The sequence below is a fragment of the Podarcis liolepis genome, assembly GCF_965112155.1.
Source record: "Podarcis liolepis genome assembly, chromosome: 8".
Lineage (NCBI taxonomy): Eukaryota > Metazoa > Chordata > Lepidosauria > Squamata > Lacertidae > Podarcis > Podarcis liolepis.
The window spans coordinates 29,096,152-29,123,834 of NC_139560.1; the positions used below are offsets into that span (position 1 = coordinate 29,096,152).

At 42.7% G+C, this 27,683-nt stretch overlaps 1 protein-coding gene and 1 long non-coding RNA gene across 7 annotated transcripts in view; one reads left to right on the plus strand and one right to left on the minus strand.

Annotated features, from left to right (window-relative positions):
* RALYL (RALY RNA binding protein like) overlaps positions 1–27,683 on the minus strand; it is a 263,198-nt gene that overhangs the window by 110,932 nt on the left and 124,583 nt on the right. The window lies entirely within an intron of this gene.
* LOC310713442 lies at positions 3,028–27,515 on the plus strand. Its single transcript, XR_014529250.1, has 3 exons — positions 3,028–3,123; positions 23,586–23,718; positions 27,203–27,515. It is a non-coding gene; the product is annotated as an uncharacterized lncRNA (long non-coding RNA).

The following is a 27,683-nucleotide window of genomic DNA, read 5'->3' on the forward strand; positions in this document are numbered from 1 at the left end:
TCTTTTTCTATGCTTTTAGCCATTATTGTTTTGATCCATAAGCTGCCTTGAGTCCCATCAGAGAAAAAGGCAGGGTACAAACAAATAATAATAATAATAATAATAATAATAATAATAATAATAATAATAATAATAATAATAATAAAAATAAAAAAGCACATCCATATTTTCATCTGCAAAAGGTGCATCACACTTATTTTTCATTCGCTGTAAGCAGTGCACAGCTTCATTTCTTTCTCTCTCTCTCCCCCAAAGGCTATGTGTGAAAATCATTAAGAAACCAAACTTTCCAGAGAATATTCAAAGCATGTGTCCTCTGATAATACCACCTCTATTTTTATATGCGTCAATTTCTACGATATTGTGCGTGTTCACTGCAGACATGCTCTCACTAAGGGCCTGTTTTCCAGGGGTCACATTCACTCATTCTAAGTGCATGTGAATTTTTTAAAGACAATTGTGCCTTGAGTAGAGCATATGCCAGTACCACAATCTGTGTGGTAGGAAAGCAGATGCTTTGCAATGTGTGCAATACGTGATGCTGGTTTGGAGTTCTTCTGTGCCAGACTGCCATTGGTTTCTCCAGGCAAGTTTGCATCAAAACATCTGGTTTGGTCCTAAAGCAACAAACCAAATGGAGGGGGCAGCTGTTGTGGGCAGAAATGCTATAACTTTCAGAACAAAATTGTTTTGGGAATATGTGCAAAAGTGGGCTTGCTTAAAAGGATGGGTTTCCCAGACATAAGACTTGCCAGTGCGCTTATCAGAGGCAGGGAAGTCCTCAGGCAGACATGGTACTACACAGAGCAATGTTTCTTTGAAAGTTGCATCTATGCAAAAAATAAAAAAAAGAACAATGCTCATGTCTTTTTCTGATATTTCTAGCTTTTTTACCTGGGGTTCAAGTTCCGCATGACATTGTTTGGAGGGAGAAAAATATTTCCCCGTATGAAAACTAGGCAGTGGAGTCTCCAGCCAGGGAAACAGACAAGCAGCAGATTTGGATAGGGTGGCTGTCAGAAATTGCTACCTGTAGGCATCTCCCACCTAGACCAGTAAAGGTTTTCAGGCTGCGATAGACTGCAAAATGACAAGATGCATTTGAGTCAGACTGAAAGTCTGGAATGAATACCTGTCAGGATCTCACACCTGGACCCATGATCTCCCTTCTGATCCAAGATAGCAAAAACTGACACATAGCATTACTGGAGAGACCGGCAGATTGAAATCACTACCTGTCACTTTTTCCCACCAGAAGAAGTAAAATGTTCTCTTGCTCAGTAGTTACAAATTGTAGAATGTCCGTCTGAACCAGACACACAACAATCAACGGAACAGCTAAGGGAGGTGGTAGGAACTGGCGCCAACTCACCCCTGAATCTTTGAATTCAGGGGTGAAGAACAGGCAGGTGATGTCAGTCAGAGAACCACTTGCCTGCTTTGACATTTTGTGGTTTACATAGTGAGGCCCCTTTCCATTTTGGTTGTCTGTGTTTCTAGGTATTTTACAACCACATCATAACAGTCAACACCTGCAACATTATAATATAAACAACTGTATTAATATCATGTTATGAACATGTGGGGCAGGGAAACAACACCCCCAACCAAAGAAATTAATGAATGTCAGAATCTAAATAATAACTGGGATATTGAAGGGAAAATACAAGCTGCAGAGGAATTCCTGGGTTAGCCTATGCAAACTGATCAGCTAGCTTAAGTACAGAGCCAATAATAAACAACGGAGTGCCATTAAAGGGAGGTTGCCAAGGTGATGGGGGGGCGTGATGTCAGAGGAAAATTTGTACTTCTTGAAAATCTAAGGATGTACTGAGAGGAAGAAGGATAACAAAGGGCAGGCCTTCATGAGCTGCTGGTCAGGCCAGACCTCCATGCTAGAGGAGGCTGCACCAAGAGCCATGACTGACTGCTGCTTTAGACCTAAGCTTGCTGAAGCTAAGAGAGGGGCAACGAGAGACACTCTTCTGTGCCCCTTCTTACTGTAGACTTTCAGGTGTAAATATGTGTTAATAACCCATATTTCTTCAAGACACGAGCCTCTGCTGTGCCTTGCCTGGAACCCCTGGAATCTCGCTCTGCTCGTTGATATTGCGATGGCATGTTAGAATAAATAAAAATCCAAAACTAAGTTTGTCTGAGTAAAAGTGTCTTAAGATATTACAAGAACTGAAACATCGCCTTTCTGGATCAAAGTCTATCTAATCAAATTCTCTGTCTGACATGGGCAGCCAGATGCTACTTGAAGATACCAGCATCTGGTATTCAAAGGTAAACTGACTCTCAATATGGAGATTCAATTTAGTTAACATTTCAATAGCTGCTGTGTGGCCCTATCTGTCATGAATGCATCTAATCTTCACAAAGTAAGGTTTCACATTTGCCTCCACTATGAGGCAATCTTGCGCATGGACAGGATGCAACAATGCTGCAAATGATGGAATAATTTGAGGGAGCCTCTTTTGAACTGGTTGGTGGTAAACAAAGCTATCTAATTGCATGAGGTGGGGTAATGAAATAATAATAATATCAGAAAGGCTGTGAGAAAAATGTAGCACATAAAGAGCCTCTGGAGAAACCCTCACTTTTTAATATGCTCATTAGATATATGCCCGTGTAACTGTATCTTACCCTGCCTTTGTGATGTCTTCTGTATGAGAGTATTGCTTTGTTTTAAATGGTTGCCCACTAGCAATGAGTAAAAACAGCTTGAACCAAGAGGCAAAGTGAGTGCATCTCCCGGGTTCAGACTTAGGGTTGTTTTGAGATAAGCAGCACCCTGTCGTTGCCAAGAGGAAGCTAATCATTATGCAAAACTACTCTAGATGTGAGCCCCATCTTTATCAGTCTATCGGAAGGGAAGCTAAAATCCGTTTGCTCTCCCGAAACTCTGAATGTTTTAGAAACAGTTTCTGCTGGGAAGCTACAATCAACCCTTGCAGCTCAGCTTTGAATAATATCCCGTGCTCCTTTTCCAGAGCATTAAGTGGAAAAACTGTTGCCCCCAAGCTTTCGTTTTGCAGAGAGACAGCACCAGCAGCATAGCTGCATCAGGAACAACAGAGCCTTCAGCTCAATGGGGGATCGACCGCTACAATTCCATCTGTGAGTAATGTCTGCTACTGGATTATTATTGTTTTTTTAAAAAAATGTTTTCCACTTGCAAAGAAGCATGTATAAATAGCCATTCTACCCCTCAAAATACACAGAAGCAGTAAGTGCAAATGAATTAGGCCAGTGTTTCCCAACCACTGTTCCGCGGCACACTAGTGTGCCGCGAGATGTTGCCTGGTGTGCCGCGGGAAAAATTTAAAAATTCGAAAGATAGCTTCATATCCGGAGAGGCGGCCTTCAGGCGAGTTTTAATTATAATTTTCCTTCTCCCACTTAATGCCCCACGCTTGCCCGAGCAGCTTGCAGTCCTCAGTAACCACGGCGACCCGAGGGAGGGGAGGGAACAGGGAAGTCGAGGGCAGCGGCGAGCCGCGATGACGTCAGTGGGCCGCACCGCCTCGCCCTGGCACGGTGTGAGAGCCCCGGCTAGTGGCGCAAGCTTCGGAATAAGTGGGATCCGCGTGCGCGAGACCGAGATCGCTGGTAAGGAGCTCAGCCCTGGGCAGGAGGAAGCGGGGCCGCGCGTGCGGGCCACATCCCCACAGAGAGCGAGCCTCCCCCGGCCCACCACTCCGGGCAGGTCCACTCGCATGAGGGGGCGGCGATGGCGACGGCCGGCAGCTTGCCTGCAATGCCATCCCTCGAGCAGGCGAGGAGCCCGGAGGCTACCAGATGCGAGTCCTCTTTCCCACCCTGCTCGGGAGTCCAGAGCACTTGGTCGCATTCAGGATCTAGAGTGGGGAAGCGGGGCTTGTGTCTGGGCTGGACACATTGGGCTGCCTGTACCGCTCGACCTGCGGGGAGAAATCAGGGTGGGAGTCACGACCGTGAGGCAGGGCTGCCAAGTGTGGCAGAAGAGGACACGGCCGTCGCACCTGTCCTTAGGTAGGAGCTTCTTCCGTGTCGACCTGCTGCCCTAAAGTCTTGGCTTTTTTCTTGGCTTTTTGGCGGTTGGCACAGAAGGAAGGCAAGGGGGAGGGGAAAAAATTGAAACTTACACTTTCGTGCGTCCCTCCCGGCGTGACGCTGCGCGCTGACGTCACGGGGCTGTAATGGTGGTGTGCCTCGAGATTTTTTTCATGAAACAAGTGTGCCTTTGCCCCAAAAAGGTTGGGAAACACTGAATTAGGCCACCAGTTCTACACATTTCAGAAGGAAATTTCAGATTGAAACATTTTCACAATGGGCACGGTTCCCTTTTCTCCATCTGCAGAAGATGTTAAGATGCATTCCAACTCCCTGCCTCTACCCCTGCCCAGGTGAGAGCACCTCCAGAGTTTCTGAACAGGTGAAGATTCCCAGAAGTGATTTCCTTGGCACTGCTGATCCCAGTGGCTTGGTGGCGTAATAGCCAAGCAGTCTGCAGGGGATTAAAGAAGCAGGTTTTTGCATAGGGTAGGTCTTGGGCCATAGCTACAATGCAACACAGAGATTCTATGCTGAAAGGAACAATATTTTAAAGTGGTTGGGGTTGGCTGCATGGCGGTGGAGACCAGGCTAAGGGGACAAACCTTTGAGTACCTTCTTACACAACAGTTTTGGTGTGCTATTTGGGAAGTGTAAGTGTAGAGAGGAAGCAAAAAATGTTTCACCTGCCCCAAATCTTCTCTCAAAATGCCAAAATGGCATTCAATAGAAGGCTGACCTAGGAGTAATACTGTAGCCAGTCTCAAATAACTGAACATTCCTATTTTGCATGGGATTGCATCCCAAGGATCATGATCGCAGCTTGGATCAGGAGTGCCTCTAATGGGTCTTCTCACAGATTATAATTATTAGTTTGAAGTTATGGACCTGAGTACATCTTATTAGCTTCAATTGATATGCCAGCTGCACTGCTTCCTGGAAATAATGTTGTGATTTCCCTGATATCCTCCCAACTCTATTACTGACTCGACAAATACTGTGGAGCTCCAACACCCAACAGGCTCGGTCAGCATGATCAATGGTCAGCAATGGTGGGAGTCTGAGCTCAGTAACATCAGGAGGGGCACAGCTTAGCCAACCATGCTGCAAATGCTAACAGACGGGGCTGCCACTGAAGGCAGTTTAGAAGCTTGAGTTGGCAGCAAGACTGATGTTGACCACAGAGAAGGAGCAGCATCAGCTTTACAAAGCTTCTCCTGGTTTACTAGGTTGTTTCAGGGCTAAATCCATGGAACACGTTCAGTATTCGAAGCACAATCTGTCCAGGGCTCAGAATATCCACTAGTCTTCTTGTCCGGCATCCCTTCTCCTCTCAGTAAGCAGCAGTAATACTTGGGGATCAGGAACCAGGAACACCCTCTGGACTGCACTGCACCCCCCGCTGGCACCCTTATCATTTTTTCCCATGTTTGTTTTAAGGCTGTGTTTTACAGTTTGGCTAATTTAACAATCTATGACATTTAAACTGTGTGTAAGGGTTAGTATTGTCACTATGTTATTTTTGTGTTTTTATATAGTCAACTGCCCTGTGATCCTCAGATGAAGAGTGAATAATAATAATAGTATTAGTAGTAGTAGTAGTAGTAGTAGTAATAAGCTGCCCTAAATGCTATTTATTAAGTGAAATCCCAGGATACAACAACAACAACAACAACAACAATCTATTATTTACACCCCACCCATTTGGCTGGGTTTCCCCAACCACTCTGGGGAATTGTGTGAAATAAATTTCAGCAAGTCCTGTCTGTTATTATACTGGCATTTCATATTTAGCGTGTTCTGAATGTTATTTGGTGGTATTTTTGTAGATATTACTGATGTTGATTATCATTTCATCTAAGCTTTGAATTTTGAATTTTACAGCTATTTTATTGCTGCTTCCCACTTGTGTAAGTTGTAAAAATGGAAAAGTGGTTTGAACATTGCAAATAAATAAGCAAATGTTTTTTAAAGATGAATTAGGTACAGAGGGCATGTTTCAGCCTGCAGAGCTCCTTTTCTCCTTGCCTCACCTCAAACAGAGAACTGTAGATAGACATGTCACAATTTTTCCTGTCATTTTTCCAAGCCTGATTAATGAGAAGGAACAGATGTCCAAGTCTATATCTATCGTAGCAGGGAGCTCCCTTTGAGATTTATCCGTGTGTTAAGAATAAGCCTTCCTTGTGCCAGAGAGCCAGAACTAGAAAAGACAGACTTTTAAAAAACTGAACTGTCCACCATCATGTGTGCAGAAAACTCCATGAGAGAGCTACAGACATAATGCAGAAACTGCCTGAAAATGTAAATTTGCTAACATTGTGAAGATTTCAAAAGTCAGATTAGAAAAGATTCTGTTCGAAAGACTGGGGAGTGGTACGTCCATCCCCTCCATGCTGTCCTATCTAATTTGTCTCCATTTATATTTCTATGTTTTTATTTTATTTTGTGGACTGCTGTGGTGCTGAAAACAGGTGAGGAGTGGCAGATGGAGATACCTAATATTTGACCAAACAAACTCAGCACATATAAATATATTGAGCCAACTACCCAAGAAAATGATTGCCAGCAAATACTTATATTTCAAATCTGTGTTGCATCTTTTTTGAAAAAAAAAACTCCAATAAATTTTTAGTGGGTGAGACCCAAAGTAGCAGTCTGCTAGTGCAACCGCCACGCTGCTGCCTTGGTCTGCCTGTGGTCCCCTCTTCTGGTTGATTAATTCAGCTCATAACCCACAATAAGAATGGCATTTAAAACTCCTAATAATCTTCAACTCCATTGCTATGCCAGTTCAAAACAAAGTGGGCTGCTGACACATACATGATAGAAGCAGACTCTTATACAATCTCCTTTTACAGTACATTTATTTGTACTTGTTTAACAAATGCTCAATACTTTGCCATCTTTTCAATTGCTTTTCCATGTGTTTTTATGCCCTCCCTTTTTAGAAGTACCAATGCAATTGGTTAATAAAATAACAAACATTTAGTGCATTAACATAGTTTGGAAATAAGTGGACAGTCCTCATTAATTCATGTGGTTTTCACAATTACATTAATCATAATGAAGTAATTCACGTCATACTTATGTGAACGTGATATATAATTTATGGGAATTGCTTGGTAATTTTGCAATTAAAATACAATTATATTAAAATGTTACCTACCATCTAATTTCTTTTTTTAAAGCATTATTTATGACATTTTAGCATTAATTATAGAGGGATTAGCAACATTCTTAGTTCGAAAACACCATGTAAGCAGAAATACTTGCACAATGAAATGCTAATTAGTTTCTAGGGAACAGCATTCAGTGAGACAAATACTTTGGAAAGTAACTGTCGGTATTGAAGCAGATGGAAGAAACTAAATCACGCAAGTAAAACATCAGATATTTCATTTGCACACCTATCTGAGAAGTCGTTCTCCATTGTGTGGGGGAGGAACACTATACAGAAGGCAAAACTTTCAGATGTCTTACTTCTGAGTGTATTTTGGGTCAGCATTTGAAGACATACTGGCCCATTCCCAAGTTTCTCCTTCTAGCTACCATTACACACCGATAACAGCTGTCTATATAAATAGCAATTTCCCAGCATTCTTCCTCTTTGTCACTCTGTTCCTAACATAAGATCCTATCACATTCCAAAAATTTAATCACACTACAGTAGTAGCTTGGTTTTCAAACGAACCCGTTGATGAATGTTTTGGTTTCTGAATTCTGTAAACCTGGAAGCAAATGCTTCAGTTTTCGAACGCGCCTCCGAAGTCGAACATGAAACGCGGCTTTCGTACTGAGTTTTCCGTTTTGAGTCTTCAGTACTGAGTTTTTGGTTTTCGAACGTTTCAGAACTTGAATGGTTTTCCGGAATGAATTATATTTGAAAACTGATTTCCTGTTAGAATTCCTGCTCCATGATTGCAGTCATGGGATTGTTGTCTTTCACATGATGGTGTATGTTTTGACTCCACAAAATGGGAAGTGACGGAGACAGGATGTTTGTGTTACTGTGTTCCACGAAGTGGGACTATTGGTCCTTTGTTCTTTCTCTTTGCTGTCTAATGCTAGAGAGAGGGAGCCATGTTGCAGTGCTCCATGTGTGTTTATATGTAAATAAAGTAGATTAGCTAAAATGCTGAGTTGCTGAGCACTGTTACGCAAGCTGCAAAGACTCTGCGGATCCCTAAGTGTGCCGATGTCTGTAGGCATTGGTCGCTGTGATGTTCGGGCAGAAGAAAGCTTTTCAAGCTCCCAAACGAACGACCAGGAGGGAGGGAACATGCCAGTCAGGCATGTGCCCCAGCCAGGATCCTACTTGAGAGTAGGATGAGCTCCTAACAGGTACCACTGTCTAGTATGGTTAAGAAGCAAGGTCTACCCAGGCAGACTTACCTGAAGGGATGGAGCTACATAAGTATTATTTGGTTTAGTTCTTAATGGCACTTTTAGTCCTTTGGAACAAAGTAAATGAGCTGCAATCTCGGACATGGTTCAGAAGCCAAAACTCTTGAGATCCCTGGTCAGTTTGGCACCCATCCTAAGGATGTGTATTTACTTTTTCCACTATCGGCAGATGTGATTGCCAGAAGCTGCTTTATACAGAGCCCGACCACTGGTCCATCTAGTTCACTACTGTCAACACTGACTGACAGCAACACTCCAGGGTTTAAGACAGGAGTCCTTCCTAGTCCTAGCTGGAGGTACCAGCCACCCACTTCCTATTATCTAATACCTGAGTCCCACGTTAGGCAAAATATTTCCGATGACCTTCGTGGTCCCTTCCAACTCTAATTCTATGATGCTGTTAAGCAGAGATGGTTGGGGCTGAACTTGGGACCTTTTGCATGCTTAGAATGTGCTCTGCTGCAAAACTATGGGCCCCCACACAGCTGCTTCTTATGCACGAGAAAGATATTGTAACGTAATAAACTTTGCCAAGGTGGTTGGCTTAAACTTTTATCCGTGGCTACACTGGGTGTTTTCCCTGACTCTCCCAAAGCAATTATCCTCTCAGCTATGGATACAACAGTATTCAAAGAATATTTCCACCATATCAGAGAATCTGTGAACAAATTATTCTGAAGCCTTTGTGCTGATAACTAACAAATAAAACTGAATTCCAAAGCACAACCTGGAGAACAAATCAGCTGAAAGAAATGTAAGATTGTGATCAACGCCTTTTCAAACGAAGCAATGTTCTCCCACACAGAATGTCAAAGAGATCACCAAACAACTGTTGCTCATTGTGAAACATGAATTGTTAACTAATGCTGCACAATCAGAACTCTGCTTTGTTCCGTATAAGGCTTGCAGTCACGATCATCAATGCTATAGCAATACAATGCGAATGAGTTTTCCCTGTGCCGCAAATATAATAAAGCCTTAATAAAGGCATAAAGATGTGGAAATGCGTAAAAGCTGCAGACATTTGAAATAAGTAATTTCTTATCTCAGCTGCACAAATGTAGGATTTCTTACAAATACAACAGGCAGCTGTGAGGACAAAAGACTGGGAACAGGTAGGCCCTGTGCATCTTTGGCAAAGCTTTGCACAAAGTGAACAAGAGCATGGTCATGCATCCAATGCGCTGGAAGCCTTCGGACCGTTCGCTGTTTCAAAGAGCAGCAGGAAGAAAGCACTCTGAGCAATTTGCCCAATGTCACAGCGCCTGAATACAAAAGCTACAGAGTGGCATAAATTCAAGTGCCTTGGAATAAAAGACACGTTTTATTGGCTTTACTATGAATGCGGCTTTGAGTAATGATAGGTGAGACTCAATTCAGACATTACAAAAGTAGGGGCGAAATCTACATTGGGGTCCCAGGAACAAGCCCTTCCCTCCGCGGGAGCATGAGTGTTTTCCCACTGCCATACACCAGACACGAGCGAGGTGTTACACAGATAGTGGTTGCTGAGGATCAGGGTTTGTTGACATTTACTCTACCACCCCATGTGCTCCACTAAAGTAGCCTGCTTGTAAAACTAATTGCTTGTTGAACTAATGTGAGATCCACATTAAACCATACGGGTACAACGGTTGTGTTAGCACAAGTACCATCTGAACAATGCCATAGCAGATAGCGCATGCAGTGGCTGTCAGGAGTCACCTAAGTATATTTTTGAGATGAAGTCTAATTAAGTCCTACTCAGAGTAGACCCCCTTAAAACTAAGTTAGCTAGGCCTATGAATTTCAATGGTTCTACTGGCATTGCTTTTATATTCCCCCCCTTTCATTATTTTTCTGAGTGAAATTAGCGTTTAACAGAGAGAATGGATATAATGTAAAAACACAGAAAAAGACACATTTTCTGTGTTTTTAGGTTATATGTACTCTCTCTCTCATAGCCCCCTAATTCACTGTCACAAGAAGTGGTGATGGGCAGTAGCTCAGATGGTTTTTAAAAAGTGATTAGACGAATTCCTAGAGATAGTTCCTTACTGGTTACTAACTGATAGCCACTAGCTACAATGGCTTAATGAAATCTGCATTTTAATACCACTTGTTGGAGCACAATAGTACAGTATATTTATTTATTGCTTCCCATGAGGCAACCCAAAGTGATTTGCAATATAATAGCATACTGTATATGAAACATTCACACACACAAACTTAAAACAATCACATATATAAAAACATTTTTTAAAATAAATATAAATATAAAAACAGTTTAAAACAGCAGTACATACATAAAATCAACTCAAGTTCCTGACAGATACCTACTGAGATGAACTGAGAGCTTGTTGAAGGAATAACAACAACAACAACAATTTATTACTTATACCTCACCCATCTGGCCAGGCCTCCCCAGCCACTCTGGGCGGCTTCCAACAGAATATTAAAAACATGATAAAACATCAAATGTATTCAGCATGTGCCAAACCAGCAGCAACAATGGAGAAGGTGCCTGTCCATCTCTACCACTTACCACTTCGGGGTATCTCAGGGTTGATAACATGTGAAAATTGCTTAGAACACCAAACGCTTTAAATATTTAAATGGAAAACCTGGAGCCCCAAGAAAAGTAAAATCTTTTTTCTTTCCTGCCCACACCGCCGCCGTGTGCGGATGGTGACTATTTCCCAAGCAACTGCTACAATAAATAAAGCCCATAAGTGGCGTGACAGGCAGCCTTTTTCTCCCTCCAGCCTGGCAAATAGCTGCTTGGCATGCTTTAAATATGAGCCCTGCAGAGTAACAGCTTTTAGTATGAAGGGAAAAATGCTGAGCAGCAGTCAATTTCCAGACTAAATGAGACATAAAGGTCATGAGGAGGAATGGGAAAATAGTAAAGCTGCTTTTACCTAAATAAATAAAGATCTGAATCAGCCATAATCAAGGGATGCATTGTGCAGCAGCTGTACAGTTGCATTAAGTGGTTCCTCCAAGAACTACTCTAGAAAACTATTTCGTTGAACCCTAATGGCAGCCATTATGTTATCCTAATTATGTTTTCCCCTCAATCCCCTCCTCCCCTTTTTAAAAAAGTACATATCTGCATTTAACATAGAATAGTATATTAAAAACTTGCCTCAACTCAGAGGTGGCCTTGTCCCCTGCAGCATATGGGGAAATGACATTATTAAGTATAATGGCTGAGTTACAGATTCAGCAAGAAAAACATGCCTAAATTTCAAGAAAGACAATTGTGAGCTGTTACCATATGAAACAGCTGGAGAATGCACCATCCAGTTACTTTTCTGAATTTCGTGCCACTTTCAATGTTGTTAATGCCTGAATCACACGGGTGTGTGTGGCAGCAGGCTTGGATTTTGTCCGACTAACTTAATTAGGAGTGACACCTCAATCCTAAATGCAAACCCAAGCTAGACATTAACTGGGGCATCAGGGAAACTCAGTATTCAAATTCAAGTTCAAAGTTAGTGTTAATCCTGCTGGTATCTAAAATGGGATGCTTAGATTTAAGATAGTTTTATATTAAGAATCTTTCTTTGAAGCAATTTTCAATGGTATTCAGGAGAAATTTAGTGGACACAGATCATTTCACCAGTCCAAGGATCTCTATTTTCCTCATTATGCAAATAAATTATATGGCTAAGCTTCTCTGGCTAATCTCTGAAGAACTCAGTGGAATTAGCATATTCACAACCATAATTCTGCTTCTGATTTCTACCAACTTTGGAATATTAGAAGCACATATGGTGTACTATGATGATGCACATCCTGCTACCCTCTCTCCTTGTCTGGCATGATTGGGAAAAATCCATATCCAAAAAAAAACCATCCAAAAAAACCCACAGTTTTTCACTGCAGTCAAACCAAGCCAAACTATGCTTAAACTATGGTTTGTTTAAATTAGCCAGGATCTTTCCAGCAACAGTGGAAGGTTGATGACGTTCTGTTAAATATAATGACCTCCACTTTCATATTTTAAATTGCTCTTAATCTGTATGTTGTGATATTGCTTTAAGGTTTTTTTTAAATTAAAGATTTAAAAAATTAAACTATTAAGTCACCTTGGGGCCCTTTCTGAGCCAAAAGTTGACTCATGTTTGGTCCCCAGATCTTAGATGCTACTGAGTACACATTCTGCTATGAATTTCCTTATGGAGATAAGAAATCTGCAGCTCTTAGAAACAAAACACCAATGCAGATAAAATAATAAATGCATTAATTTGGGGTCCACTTCCCCTTGCCTTCTAAGTACTGTGTTTTAGGCTGCTATGTGGTCAAGCTTATCCTTGCTATCATGAGGGCTGAAGACGACTACCATTTCAACAGTTGCTCAAGGGTTAAGCACAACCGCGTGGGGATAGCAGGCAGTCCCCTAACTCGTATATTGCCTGGGCCTGACCCATCACATCAGTGTGAAAGTCGCTAATATATATCTGCGCACATTGCTACATAAAGTGATATAGAACTGCAGTGTCGTTTCATGAAATATTTCCGTTCATGCATAATTCTATTCCAGCAAGCACCCCATTGACGTCAATGAGACTTTGCATAGCTAGATTAAAGAGCTGCCTTCAGCTGACTCCGGTGGGCTCTGGGTCTAGCATTCTGTATTTGTATTCCTTGCTATATTGCATGCAATTTCAGAGGGAATAAGCATGAAATTACAATAAAAATATGACGCTGCAGATTCCTGAACTTCGGCACCCTTCCAATTAATTGAATGTGAGTTGTAACAGAAAGAAGCTCTTCAAATTTAAGCTCTGTGCCAAGTATAGCTGCTTCATGAGCATGGTTTTAAGTCCTCTTCCAACACCGTGGCCATTAATTTAGTTAACGTTCTATCATTATAAAACCAGGCCACTTTTGAGGCTTTCTAATAACGAACTAAGTGAAATTCTTTGCTAGTTTTCAGCTGGGGTGGTAATAGTGGCAAATGGCCTGAATAAAATATTTAAATAGATACAGATATATAGACATATTTTCTGTACTGAGTCATATCAACAGGATATATCATACTGCTTCTGGAATTGTGAGTGCTTTCCGCCCCAAAGCATTTTATAAACTCAAAAGTAGCATTTCTGAATAATTCTAAAGACTACGTGATAGCAAATGCTGGTATGAAACAAAATCCCTAACACTGTCTATCTAACCTAGACTGTGAATATGTTTTCTTACTGATAGTAGTATGACAATGAACCTAAGGTGTTCTTAAAAAGAGCAGAGTCAGAATTCAAAAAGCCGTATAAAGGACAGAATCTATGCTGCCTTTCATTTCAGCTATCATTTGAAGTTGGCTTGTTTGGAAACTATTCATAACTAGTGTTCAACCACAATTCCTGGTCTGGATTAAATTGTGAGCCACAGATAACTAAAAACAGAAGTGGAAGCTTGACAGGAGGAGGAAAAGCAGGGAGGAGGGAGCTAAGTTTGTTCCCATAGTACTGAGCAATGGTTAAGTATTATGTCTAAATGTGGCCATACAATACAACAATGCAACTAGATAGCAGATCACTTTCATTTCACCTGAGAGGCTGTATTTGTGTTGACAACATCTCCAGAATGGTGAGAAGCTTACAATAATTCTGAAAAATACCTTCTGAGGCTATGAAAGGAATAGTCTAATTATAAAGCACTTCATCTTTAGTGAATGTGTTTCCAAAATAATGGATTAAAACCCATATACTGAGGCTATAGCCCTATACATACATACTTACCTGTTAAGTCCCATTGAAATAAGTGGGGCTTACCTCTGAAGAGACATGAACATGATTCAGCTGCAGTGGGAGGGATACTGCCTACTATTTGTGCCCTTCCATAAATGCTTTCAATAATAAAAGAAATACCATTGTTGAAAAGGAGAATATCTAATAGGAGCCGAGTCTTCTTACATAAAACAAAACAAACAAAACACAAATGTGTGTCTTGTTCTCAAAGATAATTTTTCAAAAAGCATTCTTTCCAACAAGTGGTGGTCCTTGCCACTGAGTAAGATGCCAAGTCTGCCTAAAACTACTGATGCCCAGTATTGCTATCCCTCTTTTACTCGCCTTTCAGCCAAGCCAGATGAAAACAAAAGCAGTAGCTTGGGAACACAAAAAGACACAGCCCATTTCTTCTAAAGCAAAACACTTACCAGCTGGTTGCAGTGTGGGGAGGGGAGGAATGGGGGGGATACTTTAAAATATAGCTGATATATGACAGGGCTGGGTGGGTACCAGGTGTCATAGAACTGAACCCAGGTAAAGTTGCACCAAACCTTAAGGCAAGGCGCAGCACCCATCATCCTTCACTATTGGCCAAGCTGGCTGTGACTGATGGGAACGGGAGTCCAAAAACGCCTGGAGGGTCACAGGTTTCTCACTCTGGGACTTTGATTTACTGTCCCTGATCTTTCATCCTTGTACCGCCATAAAATACTGCTGTCCTAGTTTTACTGGGCTGTTTTGCCATTTCAAAAGGGGCAGCCTTCTAGTCAAATGCTCTTTCCCTGCCAAATCTCATTTTTCAAACACAATGCCATGCCCCCTCTAGGGCACACACACATGCAATTCAGTTTCTCAGCTCAGCCCTAAATTTGTCCCTCCCCCAAAACCCAGAGGCATTTAAAGTGGGAAATCAGTTGGCCAGACCAGTGTCATATCATTAACAACAGACCACCCAACAGCCTGCTGTGAGAGATGTGTGAAGCACTTTGAGGGCAAATCACTTGAATCCATGACAAACTTGATGCCACAATTAGTTTGGGCCTGTTGGAGGTCCCTGTAGCACCATTAACTTAGAACCTGTGGATCCGTTTCAGTTGTGGAAGCCTGAAGGGCTTCTTGAAGATGTCTTCCCTGCATCCAAAGATTTGAGAGAACTATCATCCAGTCTCTAATATTCCCTTCCTGGGCAAGGTGACTGAGAAGCTGGTGGCCATCCAGCTACCAGTATGTCTGGAGGAATCAGATTCTCTGGATCAGCCTTTCTCAGCCTTGGACCACAACTCCCATCATTCCTAGCTAGCAGGACCAGCGATCAGGGATGATGGGAATTGTAGTCCAACAACATCTGGGGACTAAAAAGTTGAAAAAGGCTGCTCTAGACCCATTTCAGTCTGGTTTCAGGCCCAGGTTTAGAACCAAAATAGCCCTGGTTGCCATGACTGATGACCTTTATCAGGAGAGCAGGGGAAATGTGACTGTTGGTTCTTTTTGATCTCTCAGTGGCTTATGGGGTATGAAAAACTGGATGCACTGTATGTGAAGGTGTGGTTATACAGGAAAGTTCAGGGTCATTACCAGAAAGTAGTAAAGGGTAAAGAGACCCCTGACCGTTAGGTCCAGTTGCGGACGACTCTGGGGTTGCGGCACTCATCTTGCTTTATTGGCCGAGGGAGCCGGCATGCAGCTTCCTGGACATGTGGCCAGCATGACTAAGCCACTTCTGGCGAACCAGAGCAGCGCATAGAAACACCGTTTACCTTCCCGCCGGAGCGGTACCTATTTATCTACTTGCACTTGACGTGCTTTCGAACTGCTAGGTTGGCAGGAGCAGGGACCGAGCAACGGGAGCTCACTCCGTTGCAGGGATTCAAACCGCCAACCTTCCTATCAGCAAGCCCTAGGCTCAGTGGTTTAGACCACATCACCACCCGTGTCACCAGAAAGTAGTACTAGGAGACAAATGTAGTATGTAGCTTTGAGCTGGTGGGTCCCAGAAGGGTCCATTTTGTCTCCCATGCTTTTCAACTTCTATGCGAAGCAATTGCAAACTCTCATCTGTGATTTGGAGCACAATGTTATTGGTATGCTGATGATGCACAGCTCTAGCTGCCCGTTCCATCTGAATCAGGAAAGACTTTGGAAATGTTGGACTGCTAGAAGCAGTGGTGGGCTGAATAAAGTGAACCCTGACACCAAACATATTCTCTGGGTGGGCTGTTCCTGTGTCTAGAATTAGGTGGCAGGTCCTCTGTATGGGGAGTTGGCATAAGGCATCAGGGCCATTGGCAGACCAACTCTGCATTACAAAAGTGTCTGCAAATGTGACATGAAGGCTGGCATCAACATCAGTCCCGCCATGTGGCAATCCCTTTGCAGATCAGCCTCAGTGCCTGGAGACAGACAGTCAGGCTGCGTATCCATAGCAGTGACCAGAGAAGAATGACTACTGGGAAGAGTGCAGAAAGTAGAAATGTCCTGGTGCATCTGTTACCATAAAGCACCAATGCTGCAGCAAGCAAAGGCTCCAGCAGCTCAGTCAGCTGCTTGTGGCTGGAAAGCCAGACACGATGTTTGTGACTGTTGCCATGGGAACAAAGGGCAGTCCATTCTGTACTGAGCACCGGATGTTAGCTCAGTGTGTGTATCATATGACCCGTACTGGAAGTACATGGGAGGAGTTTCTTCTTGCTGTTGTCGAGTGCAGACATGTTTCTCTGTACTGATATGAGAGGCAGAAATAAAAGATGTAAATAGTTTTCTGTCTGCTTCTTTCCCCTCCCTGGGGGACACCAAAGGGGAGAGAGGAAGAACGGTGTGTTCCTCTCACACATCTGAGAAGAATCGCCGGGACCTCGCCTGCTTATCAGCAGAGTGGAGACGCGGGGAGGTCGACAGGAATATCTGCCGGTGCCTACGCTGTGGCACATTCCTCTGACCCAGGCAGAATTCCAACAGTGGTAGCAGATGCCGGTTGCTGTTTTCTTCGATCCATCAGACATCTGCATGAGAGGCTGGTGAATTGTCCTCCTCTGCTCCATGGAAGCCTGATTTGAGAGGCTGATTCTCTGCAGCCAGAAGCTGACCAGAAAAAGCTGACAGCCAAGCCGATGCTCAAGGTATGAGGCTTTTAAGGGCTTGAGAGTGTGAATGCAGATTGATTCATTCCCTGCTTCACGGAGAGCGTGTGTGGGAAAGCAGCTCCAACTTAGAAGAGGCCTGCATACCAGGCATTTTTGTGGTTTCCTGTCCGAGGAAAGGAATGCGCTGTTGCTAGGCAATGTCCTTCAGAAGGCTGTGCCTCAGAGAGGAGAAATGGAAAGTTACTCGAGAGGGCTGGACAGTCAGACTATGCTTCAGAGAGGCGAAAACAAAGTCTTGTTATGACTAGGTCCTCACGAACTGCTGGAAGGGACTTTCCAACGCAGCCAGTGTCAGAGTTGCCAGGTGTCAAGAGAGTAAACAAGCCAGCTATTGGATTTTAGAGGCTTGTGTTTTAGAGTCAATGCAAGGACTCAAAATGGATGCCAAGAAGGGGGGAGGCTTGCCTTCTCCACCCCTCCTGACCAATGACAATTATTCATCTTAGTCTGTAAAGAAGAAGGCCCTGCTGCAGAATCAGAGACTGTTTGGGGTGATTGAGAATCCCATCCCAGCAGCACCAACGCGTGCTTGGGAGTCACAGAATGTGAAGGCTAGGACTGCTATAATTCTGTGTGTCTCAGATGAGCAGCTTGTGCATATACAGCATTTGGAATTTGCGCAAGAGGTTTGGAACACGCTGCGTACAACGCATCAGAGAGATGCTGGTTCTTCAGCGTTGCTGTATTTTGAGAAGTTGACCAATCTGAGATTAGCGCCTGATGGAGATGTTCAAGCGCACCTGACAGAGATGAAGTTTCTGCGTCAACAGATGGTGGAACGCAATTTCCGTCTACAGGAGGAAGTGTTTTGCTTCATGATGATAAACAGCCTGAACCAAACTTACAAGGTTGTTGCCAGTCAGCTTGGTTCGCTACCTGCTCAGCAGCTAACCGCGGAAAGGGTGTGTGCTGTGGTCCTGAACGAACACGACAGACTTGCTGCACTGGAAGTGAAAGACAGGGGGAGGCAAGAACAGAGTTCGAATCTTCCCACTGCTGGTGATGCTGTAGCATTGAGTGCCGTCCGATGCTACAATTGTGGACAGACTGGGCATCTACAGCGAAACTGTAAGAAGCCGCGACAGTCAAAAGGAGCCAAGAACAGCTCTACGAAGCCTGAGGCGTCAAGCAAAAGCCGTACCAAGTGCCAGATGAAACCTGCAAAGGCTATGATGGCGAAAGGAACCACGCCAGATGTTGGGAACGCATTCATAATCGATACCGGCGCCACGAAGCATCTCTGCCCACACAGAGAACTGTTTTCGACGTTGAAGAAGCAAAGCTTCACTGTGAAACAAGCCAACGGTCAAGAACTGGAAGCGACCGGAATTGGAACTGTGTATCTTGAGAGTCTGAACTTGACTATAAGCGATGTTTACCTGGTTCCAGAACTGAAATATAGTCTGCTGAGTGCTTCGCAGATTGCAAAGAAGGGACTAAAACTGTACTATGATGCTAAAAGATGCAAGATCTACAAAGATGGAGAACTGTTTCTTACTGCCAAAGAGAAAGATGGACTGTATTTGTTGACTTTTAATCAAAGTGATTACATGAAATGTAATACTTCTGATTCTAATGAAATTTCTCTTGCAGGTGTGACCAGTGTGAGTACCAAGAAGGTGGCCAAGAAGGTCCACAGAGCTTTTCAGCGGGTGTATGCTGATGTGATTGGTCCTCTAGAACCATCTAGAGGCGGTGCAAAATATTACCTTGTGTGTGTTGATTGTTACACTAATTATTCTTGGGTTTATATGATGAAGAAACCGCAGGAAACTTTAGAAAAGTTTCAGGAGTTTTGTGACAAGGTTAAAAGTATGCATGATGCTAACATTGATTGTCTTTTCACAGATGACAAGCCAGTTTTTCTTTTACAGGATTTCCAGAGGTTCCTGGATGAGAAAGGGATAAGACACAAACTTGCTAGTTCCGAAGAAGCATGGAAGAAATGTGTCTGTGTTAGGGTGAACAAAGAATTGCAAAAAGGGATGCATGCGCAATTGCTGAGTTCACATTTACCACATGAATATTGGGCCGAATCTTTAGCGTCCTATCTTCATGTGTGGTTGAGGAAAGTCTCAACAGAGTTGGGATGTTCTCCTTTTGAGAAGCTGTTCAATAGAAAACCTTCTGTTGCCTATTTTAAGGTTTTCGGGTCTCATGTGAGAACAGAAGCTCCAAGAGGGGTAAAGAATGCCAGAGGCATCTTTGTGGGTTATGAAAAAGGTCTCTATAGAGTAATTTTGTCTGAATCTGGTCAGGTGATTCTCACAAAATTTCTAGAGAGTGCTCCTGAACAGGAGAGAGTGATAGTTAACACTTTTTCCACAGATGATTCTGATGATGAGTTTGATCTTATTGAGTTCAGTGGTACTGATGATGATGACAGCGATAGTTCAGACAGCTCAGCTGTCACAGTCATTGAGAGGAAATCTCAAATAATGACTAGACCCTCAGAAGAGGAAGATGAACCACTGATTAAGCTTAGTACTGGTTCTCCAGAGAGTTCAGAGGTTGAACCAGAAAGCAGAGAAGAGCAGCAGCTCTTACGGAGGTCTGAGAGAGCAACGAAGGGTGTACCACCCAAGAGGTATTCAAAGGAGTATGCTAACCTTGCATATGTTGCTGTTGTAAACGATCAAGGACAGATTGAAGCAGTGTCTAAGTCAGAGACAAAGGCACAACAGAGAGTTGTCAACCAAGGTGATGTGAAGTCACACAACCAGAGAGGTACACTGGTAAAACCAGTGGCGGGTAGTTCCAAGGGTGGAACTGAAACAACAGGGGAATGTTATAAGTATAACAACTGTTTGTTTTCTTCTCTGGATGACGCTTTGCTCGCAGCACGCATTGATACTTTAGGGGGAGTATGTTACCATAAAGCACCAATGCTGCAGCAAGCAAAGGCTCCAGCAGCTCAGTCAGCTGCTTGTGGCTGGAAAGCCAGACAGGATGTTTGTGACTGTTGCCATGGGAACAAAGGGGCAGTCCATTCTGTACTGAGCACCGGATGTTAGATCAGTGTGTGTATCATATGACCCGTACTGGAAGTACATGGGAGGAGTTTCTTCTTGCTGTTGTCGAGTGCAGACATGTTTCTCTGTACTGATATGAGAGGCAGAAATAAAAGATGTAAATAGTTTTCTGTCTGCTTCTTTCCCCTCCCTGGGGGACACCAAAGGGGAGAGAGGAAGAACGGTGTGTTCCTCTCACACATCTGAGAAGAATCGCCGGGACCTCGCCTGCTTATCAGCAGAGTGGAGACGCGGGGAGGTCGACAGGAATATCTGCCGGTGCCTACGCTGTGGCACATTCCTCTGACCCAGGCAGAATTCCAACAGCATCTGCATCTACACAACCAGAAGCCTTCATCTGCCCCAGCTGCAACAAAACATGCCTCTCCCGTATCGTTCTCTACAGCCATAGCAGGTGCTGGTTCCAACAGTTTGATTTCACCCCCAAAGGCACACTCCTCCATTATCTCCAGAGACAGACAGATGCCAACTATCTATCTATCTATCATCTATCTATCTATCTATCTATCTATCTATCTATCTATCTATCTATCTCTATTATCTATCAATCAATCACTATACAGTGGTACCTCGGGTTAAGAACTTAACTCGTTCTGGAGGTCCATTCTTAACCTGAAACTGTTCTTAAGCTAAGGTACCACTTTAGCTAATGGGGCCTCCGCTGCCACTGCAGCGCAATTTCTGTTCTCATCCTGAAGCAAGTGGAGTCTGTAACCTGAAGTGTCTGTAACCCAAAGTTACACTATATCTATATATCTTCTGCATAATGCCCATTTTTTTTTTCATTTGTTTAAATCACCTTTTCATTGGTCATGGGTTCATTCATCTTCTCCAGCTACTGATAAAACTACTTTCCCTTCCATCTTATTTTTAAGTGCAAACCTAAAGTACTAAATATTTCAAATATTTTGTTTTGTAATTAGTTTCATACATACACATATATATCTATGAATAGAAATAGAAATATCAGGCTTCTTTCCCTGCAGCAATCCCAGGTCCATTAAATACACAGCCCCCTGCTCTCCTTCATTATGCTTACATAGTTATTCATGGAGGCAGGATAGAAGGTATAGCCAAATAACAGTGGGTGGAATGTCATTCCCATCATTCTTCAACAAAAATTGTCTGTGTATATTTGTTTCTTAGATTGAAGGCAGCACAAGACCTGTTAAAATTTCTCCAAATCAGCTGTTTCACAGGGGGGGAAATTGCAGGCTTTGATTCATGAAATGTATCAGTAACAGAGTTAGAAAATATAGGATTAATAAATCAAATGCACATCAAGCTTGGGTTGTGCATGGGTCTCATAGGACTGATGACTCAGTATCTTAACTATTTTTAGCACCATTTATTTGGCAGTTAATTGTCATTTCTGGAACACGGTCTGCAAGTATTTTCATGTTTTGCTTACAAAAAAATATTCAGCAGGTAATTCATCCCAAGGCTATGCAAAGGATTGCATGCCATGGGCTAAACTACTCTAGATGCAGTGCAGAAGTTTGCTGCAGAGGATACACTCCAATAAGTTGCTGGGTGTTTCCTACATGAAATTATGCTTGTGACGACTAGATGCTTGATGAATCTTCTCTGTAAAGGTGTCCTGGCTCCAGAATGTGTACCTTAGGGCCAGGTACCTGATGCGTATATTTTTATATTTGAAAAGGAAGGCTAGTGCAGCTTTCCACCTCCCCAGCTTTCTGAGTTCCTGTTCATTTTGAAGCCATTTCCCCTCTAAAATAGCACATTTTCCAGGACTGCAATCTCATGCAGAGCTCCAAAACATGCATTTTAGGGTGCCTTACCCCCCCCCCCAAAGCACTTGGGGGGCAAGAACTACAGAATGAAATCGCGCGAGATCACAGTAACCCGAATGGCTGGCATGCTCTCTCGATGCAAAATGGGATGTCCCGGTTTTTCCAGGACACTTGTGGGAAATTCCATAGTTTATGCACTGTATTAAGAAGTACTATCTCATAAGGCAATGAAAAACCAGCTCCCTGACCTGGCTGTGAATGACTTTCTCCAAAATTCTCACAGCCAGGTATGTGTTTATAATTATATAAACACTGCTGATTTCAACAGACTGGGCTATATTTAAGAAGAAGAAGAAGAAGAAGAAGAAGAGGAGGAGGAGGAGGAGGAGGAGGAGTTTGGATTTGATATCCCGCTTTATCACTACTCGAAGGAGTCTCCAAGTGGCTAACATTCTCCTTTCCCTTCCTCCCCCACAACAAACACTCTGTGAGGTGAGTGGGGCTGAGAGACTTCAAAGAAGTGTGACTAGTCCAAGGTCACCCAGCAGCTGCATGTGGAGGAGCGGAGAAGCGAACCCGGTTCCCCAGATTACGAGTCTATCGCTCTTAACCACTACACCACACTGGCATTGTAATTTAACAAATTACAAACCTATACAGATATATTTATACACCAGCCCACAGTAAATTCTCTCTTGTTATATTGTGGCCTGGTTCAGACACCTGGTAGGTCCCAGACAATCATTCATGGAATAGCTTGTGGCTGTTGATAAGACTGCAGCCCAGTGTGTATCATAGGTGCCAACTCTATGAACTGCTTTGGATTCTACATTTTATCGTTGTTTTGTTTACAAGTTGTCATGTGACCTCAATGCTTCTGGATAGGGCAGCTTGTAAAATAATTGATAATTCATTAGATTATCAACTGCTGGGTTAAATGGGCTCATAAAGACCACTAAAGTTTTGGGCTTTTTAGTCTGCATAAATAGGCTACTTAAAAAACAACCTTGAATATTTAACTTATTTGCTAGTCTTGCTAGGAACCAGTTATGCACTGTGGATCTTCCTCTCTTTCAGAAATGAGAAAGCAACTGTCACAAACATGTGACACGACTAGCACTGTCTAGAGATTCAAAACTGTAGTGATGAATTGATTCACCCTAGAGATTACAGGGTCTGCAAACAGGATTGTAATGTTTTTCTTCCATACACCACTGCAAGCAGGAGACCCTAAAATAAGTGTTTGGGGCAGGAGCATAAGATGTGAAAAGGGGGGAATGGCTCTACTGCCACATCAGGTATATGTTGAACTCTTACTAAAAGTATTCTTTATTGCCTGCCCCACACATTGTATGTTTTCTAGGCCTGTCATGATTTAGAAAGCTCCTGCAGGGCTCCTGTACTTCCCAAGAGGTTGTGCAATAGAGTGCGTTGTCCAAAATAATTATCTGTAACCACCATTTTACCTGAGGCCATATGTCATTCTGTGCTCACTAGGTACTTGGAGACTGTGTCTAATTTGGACCTGAAGGCAGGCGAACGTGAATAATACTTACAGAGATAAAACAGGATGAAAGCCACCGTGGAACTAATTTATTAGCTTTAAAGGACATCAGCCAAAGAAACTGTAGTAAGTCCTTTGTTATTTATTCCAAGGACTTGAATGTTTCTCTGTGTTGGATTTCTTAGCTTTTTTGTTTCTTTTAACAGGGAATTATGAATATATTTAGTAGCTTTAAAATATTCCTGCAAAAAGTTAGACCTTACAATGTACTCGTGTTAAATTCTAGATTATCGTGTGATCTTGCATCAGTGGAACTGGCTACAAGTGGATTTAAAACATAAAAAAAGTTGTGGGGTCAGGAGATGAACCAAACCCTACAGGCAACCTATTTCAATGCCTTGTCTAGTACCTCTAAAAAGCAGACATGCCTCCCTTATGCATAATAAGAAATGAGAAATTAACCACTAAAATAAATTCCATTAGTCACGCTGTCCCCTTATCATTAAACCATGTAATCACATAATGTTAACTTACACCCTAAATCATTCTGAAAATATTTGTTACAATTCAGTAGTGTCTAAAAGGGACGCGGGTGGCGCTGTGGGTTAAACCACAGAGCCTAGGACTTGCCGATCAGAAAGTCGGCGGTTTGAATCCCCGCGACGGGGTTAGCTCCTGCCAACCAAGCAGTTTGAAAGCACGTCAAAGTGCAAGTAGATAAATAGGTACCGCTCCGACGGGAAGGTAAACGGCGTTTCCGTGCACTGCTCTGGTTCGCCAGAAGCGGCTTAGTCATGCTGGCCACATGACCTGGAAGCTGTACGCTGGCTCCCTCGGCCAATAAAGCGAGATGAGCGCCGCAACCCCAGAGTCAGACACGACTGGACCTAATGGTCAGGGGTCCCTTTACTTTTACCTTTTAATGGGTGCAGGTGCTCTGATGGGCACAACTAAGGAAACAGCACCCAAGGCCACTTCAGTCACTTTAATGGAGGAAAGTAGATATTTTGAATAAAAAAGGCCAGATCGCACACAAGAGAGGTGGAAACAGTGGGAAAACGTCACGATGAAAACAGCTTTTCGGATCAAGACAAATGCCACTGAAATGCGAAACAGAGTGAAATCAGCAGAACCACTTCAAAATAATGTGTTTAGGTTAGGGATCCGTTGCTCCACATGATGTTGGCTACACCACTTAGCCATTCAGGCATACCGTGGTCTTCAAGAGATTCTTTGCGTGCCTTTTGTTTGAAAATTATGTTTGTCTCTCAAAAGCCACTGTAAAAATATGACAGCTACAAGAACAATAATTGCAAGGTGCAGTCATTGCTTTAGGAGTCATTACCTTTCAAGTAAATGCTGGCTCACATCCTTTAATACACATAGTGAGGCCTTAAACTCTCATGGGTCATCCTTATGGCTCTCCACTCAGGCAGCAGCCTATTGGATTAGGAACTCTTAGCAGTCCTTTATAAGCAGCTGCTGCCTGGCCCCATGGAAGGGTCAATTAATGCTGCACAAGCACACTTATGCCATTGATTCAGGGACAGGGAGAGAGAGAGAGAGAGAGAGAGAGAGAGAGAGAGAGAGAGAGAGCAGGGTCTTGGATTATGGCAGCAAAGAAGGTTACTCGCAAACCAAGCAAACTTGGCAGGAACATGATGAGAATTTAGCTGCAAAACTGCCAGCAACTGCAGCTGTAAATACAGTGGTGCCCCGCAAGACGAATGCCTCGCAAGACGGAAAACTTGCTAGACGAAAGAGTTTTCCGTTTTGGAGGTGCTTCGCAAAACGAATCTCCTATGGGCTTGCTTCGCAAGACGAAAATGTCTTGCGAGTTCCTGCGGGGTTTTTTCCCCTCCCCCCGTTTTTCTAAGCCGCTAAGCCGCTTATCAGCTGATCCGATAAGCCGCTAAAAGCCGCTAATAGCGCTAATCCGTCAATGGGCTTGCTTCGCAAGACGAAAAAACCGCTAGACGAAGAGAATCACAGAACGGATTCTTTTCGTCTTGCGAGGCACCACTGTAAAACTGATTCACTGGCTGAAGCTGTGAACCTGTTGTGGTGGCCAGCACAATTCTGATATCCCAATAACAAAAGTCCAATCAATGTAACTATAAATAAAGATATCTGTCAGGCCCTGGATGAACATGGATGGTCACTTGCAAAGCATTAATTTAAAACACAGTATATATATATCATTGTGGGAAGAGCCAGTTCTCTGCTGTGTCCACCCATTGAGGGAAATTCTAACACCTCTCAGCTGGATACAGACATGTGGTAATTTTTTCCTCGCTGCCTGGGTTCTCTGTGTGATGTTGTTAGTATTCACCCTTAATTAATCTGTATTTTCTCATGGTAATAGTAATTCTTAATACTTACTACTCACATATTGTTTTTAACAAGCACTCTACACTTTTCACTCACATAAGTTTAGTCCCAGAAACATCCCTGTATTTATTTATTTGCATAATTCATATCTCACATTCTCATCACAGATTTATGTTCCCAGAGCACTTAGAAGATAGTGAGAAACCGAAAGTAAAAAAATTATAAGCTACTACTGATAGAATGAAACATGCAAACTATTGCAGCAAATTAAAACAGCTGCTCTGCGTTAAATAATGCTTACATTAACAATTAATAAAAGCCTGGGAGGTTTTTTTTTTAAAAAAATGTTTCTCTGGTGCCTAAATGATAGTAATGAGGTCTCTAGTTGAGTCTTGGGGTGTGTGTGAGAGAGAGAATTTTCCAAAAGTGGGGAGCCACCACAGGAAAGGCTCTCTCCAGGCATCACCTACTGAACTTAGGAGAGAGGGAGCACCCAGGGGAAGGAGGCCTCAGATGCCTATCTTAATGGACAGGAAGATTGATAGGGAAGAAGGCAGTCCAGCAACTATATGGTACGGTAGACTAGCATTATTATTATTATCACCTCCATATTACAGATGAGAGCAGCAAGACAGAGGTTGCCAGTGAGGTCATGCCTAAAACCAGGTCTGAACAAGTGCCTATTCTTAATCTAACTGCACACATTAGCTTGTAGTTTTCTCCAATTTATTTACTGAGCTACATGGACCAATGGACTCAGTATAAGGTGGCATTGTATGCTCCTTCCTATGTAATTTTAAAGCTAAAAATGAGAGGTATATATAAACAAGTTGTGATACATCAGTAGAAAAATGCTGTGAAAGCCATTCAGTGAAATTTGTGGCTTCTGGGCAGCAAACCAACATACTAATGCTAGTATACTAGTGCTTCACAATTCTTGTATGAATTTTATGGGTCACCAGACAGGATAAGGCTTTCAGAACTAAGTTCTTAACAACCGCATTTCATTTTACCTCATTATTTTGTCTTGCATATTATCATGTGCTATCTAAGCCATCCTCCCCACCCAAAATCCTAAAATATCTCATGCCAGCAACTTAGAAGAATTTGAACAGATTAGAAAAAGGCTCACCCACAGAAAGGTATACTGAGAAGTTGGAAATAGTTGTTGGAGTTGTAATGTACACTGAGGTTCATTAGGGTGCCATCTGTGTGAGCTGGGGATGTCATGTGAATGGAATAAAATTATTTACTGTGTTTTGAAATACTTTCCTTACAGATAATTTTGACGACTTTCATACCTGAGGAGAAGTGTGTCTTCACTAAATTGAATCCTATGTGGTTGTTGGTTTTTTTTCTCTCCTGTGGTGTGTGTGTATGTGTTGCAGCTGGTGTACCTGTAACTAGCTGGTTCTCTGTTAAGTAGCATTCCCATCCTTCATTCTCATTTTCTTGCTCAAAATCACAACCTCCCAAAGCTGCTTTTTCTTTAAAAACACAACATAAATCTGCACATCATACATAGTTTGTCTTTGACATATACACACAGTAAATGCGTACCCCCGCCCCCCAAAAAAAATCCTCACTCATTGTTTGCCACACAGAAACTGGAATATTATTTAGTGGGTGATTTAAGTAAGGGGTCAATTAATGCAGCTTACTGAATGCCCTATGTGCATTTATTTGAACTATTTATATACTTTAGTCTCCAAGTTGTGAATTATAAAGTTAGAAGATGCAACAAATCTAAAAACTGGTTT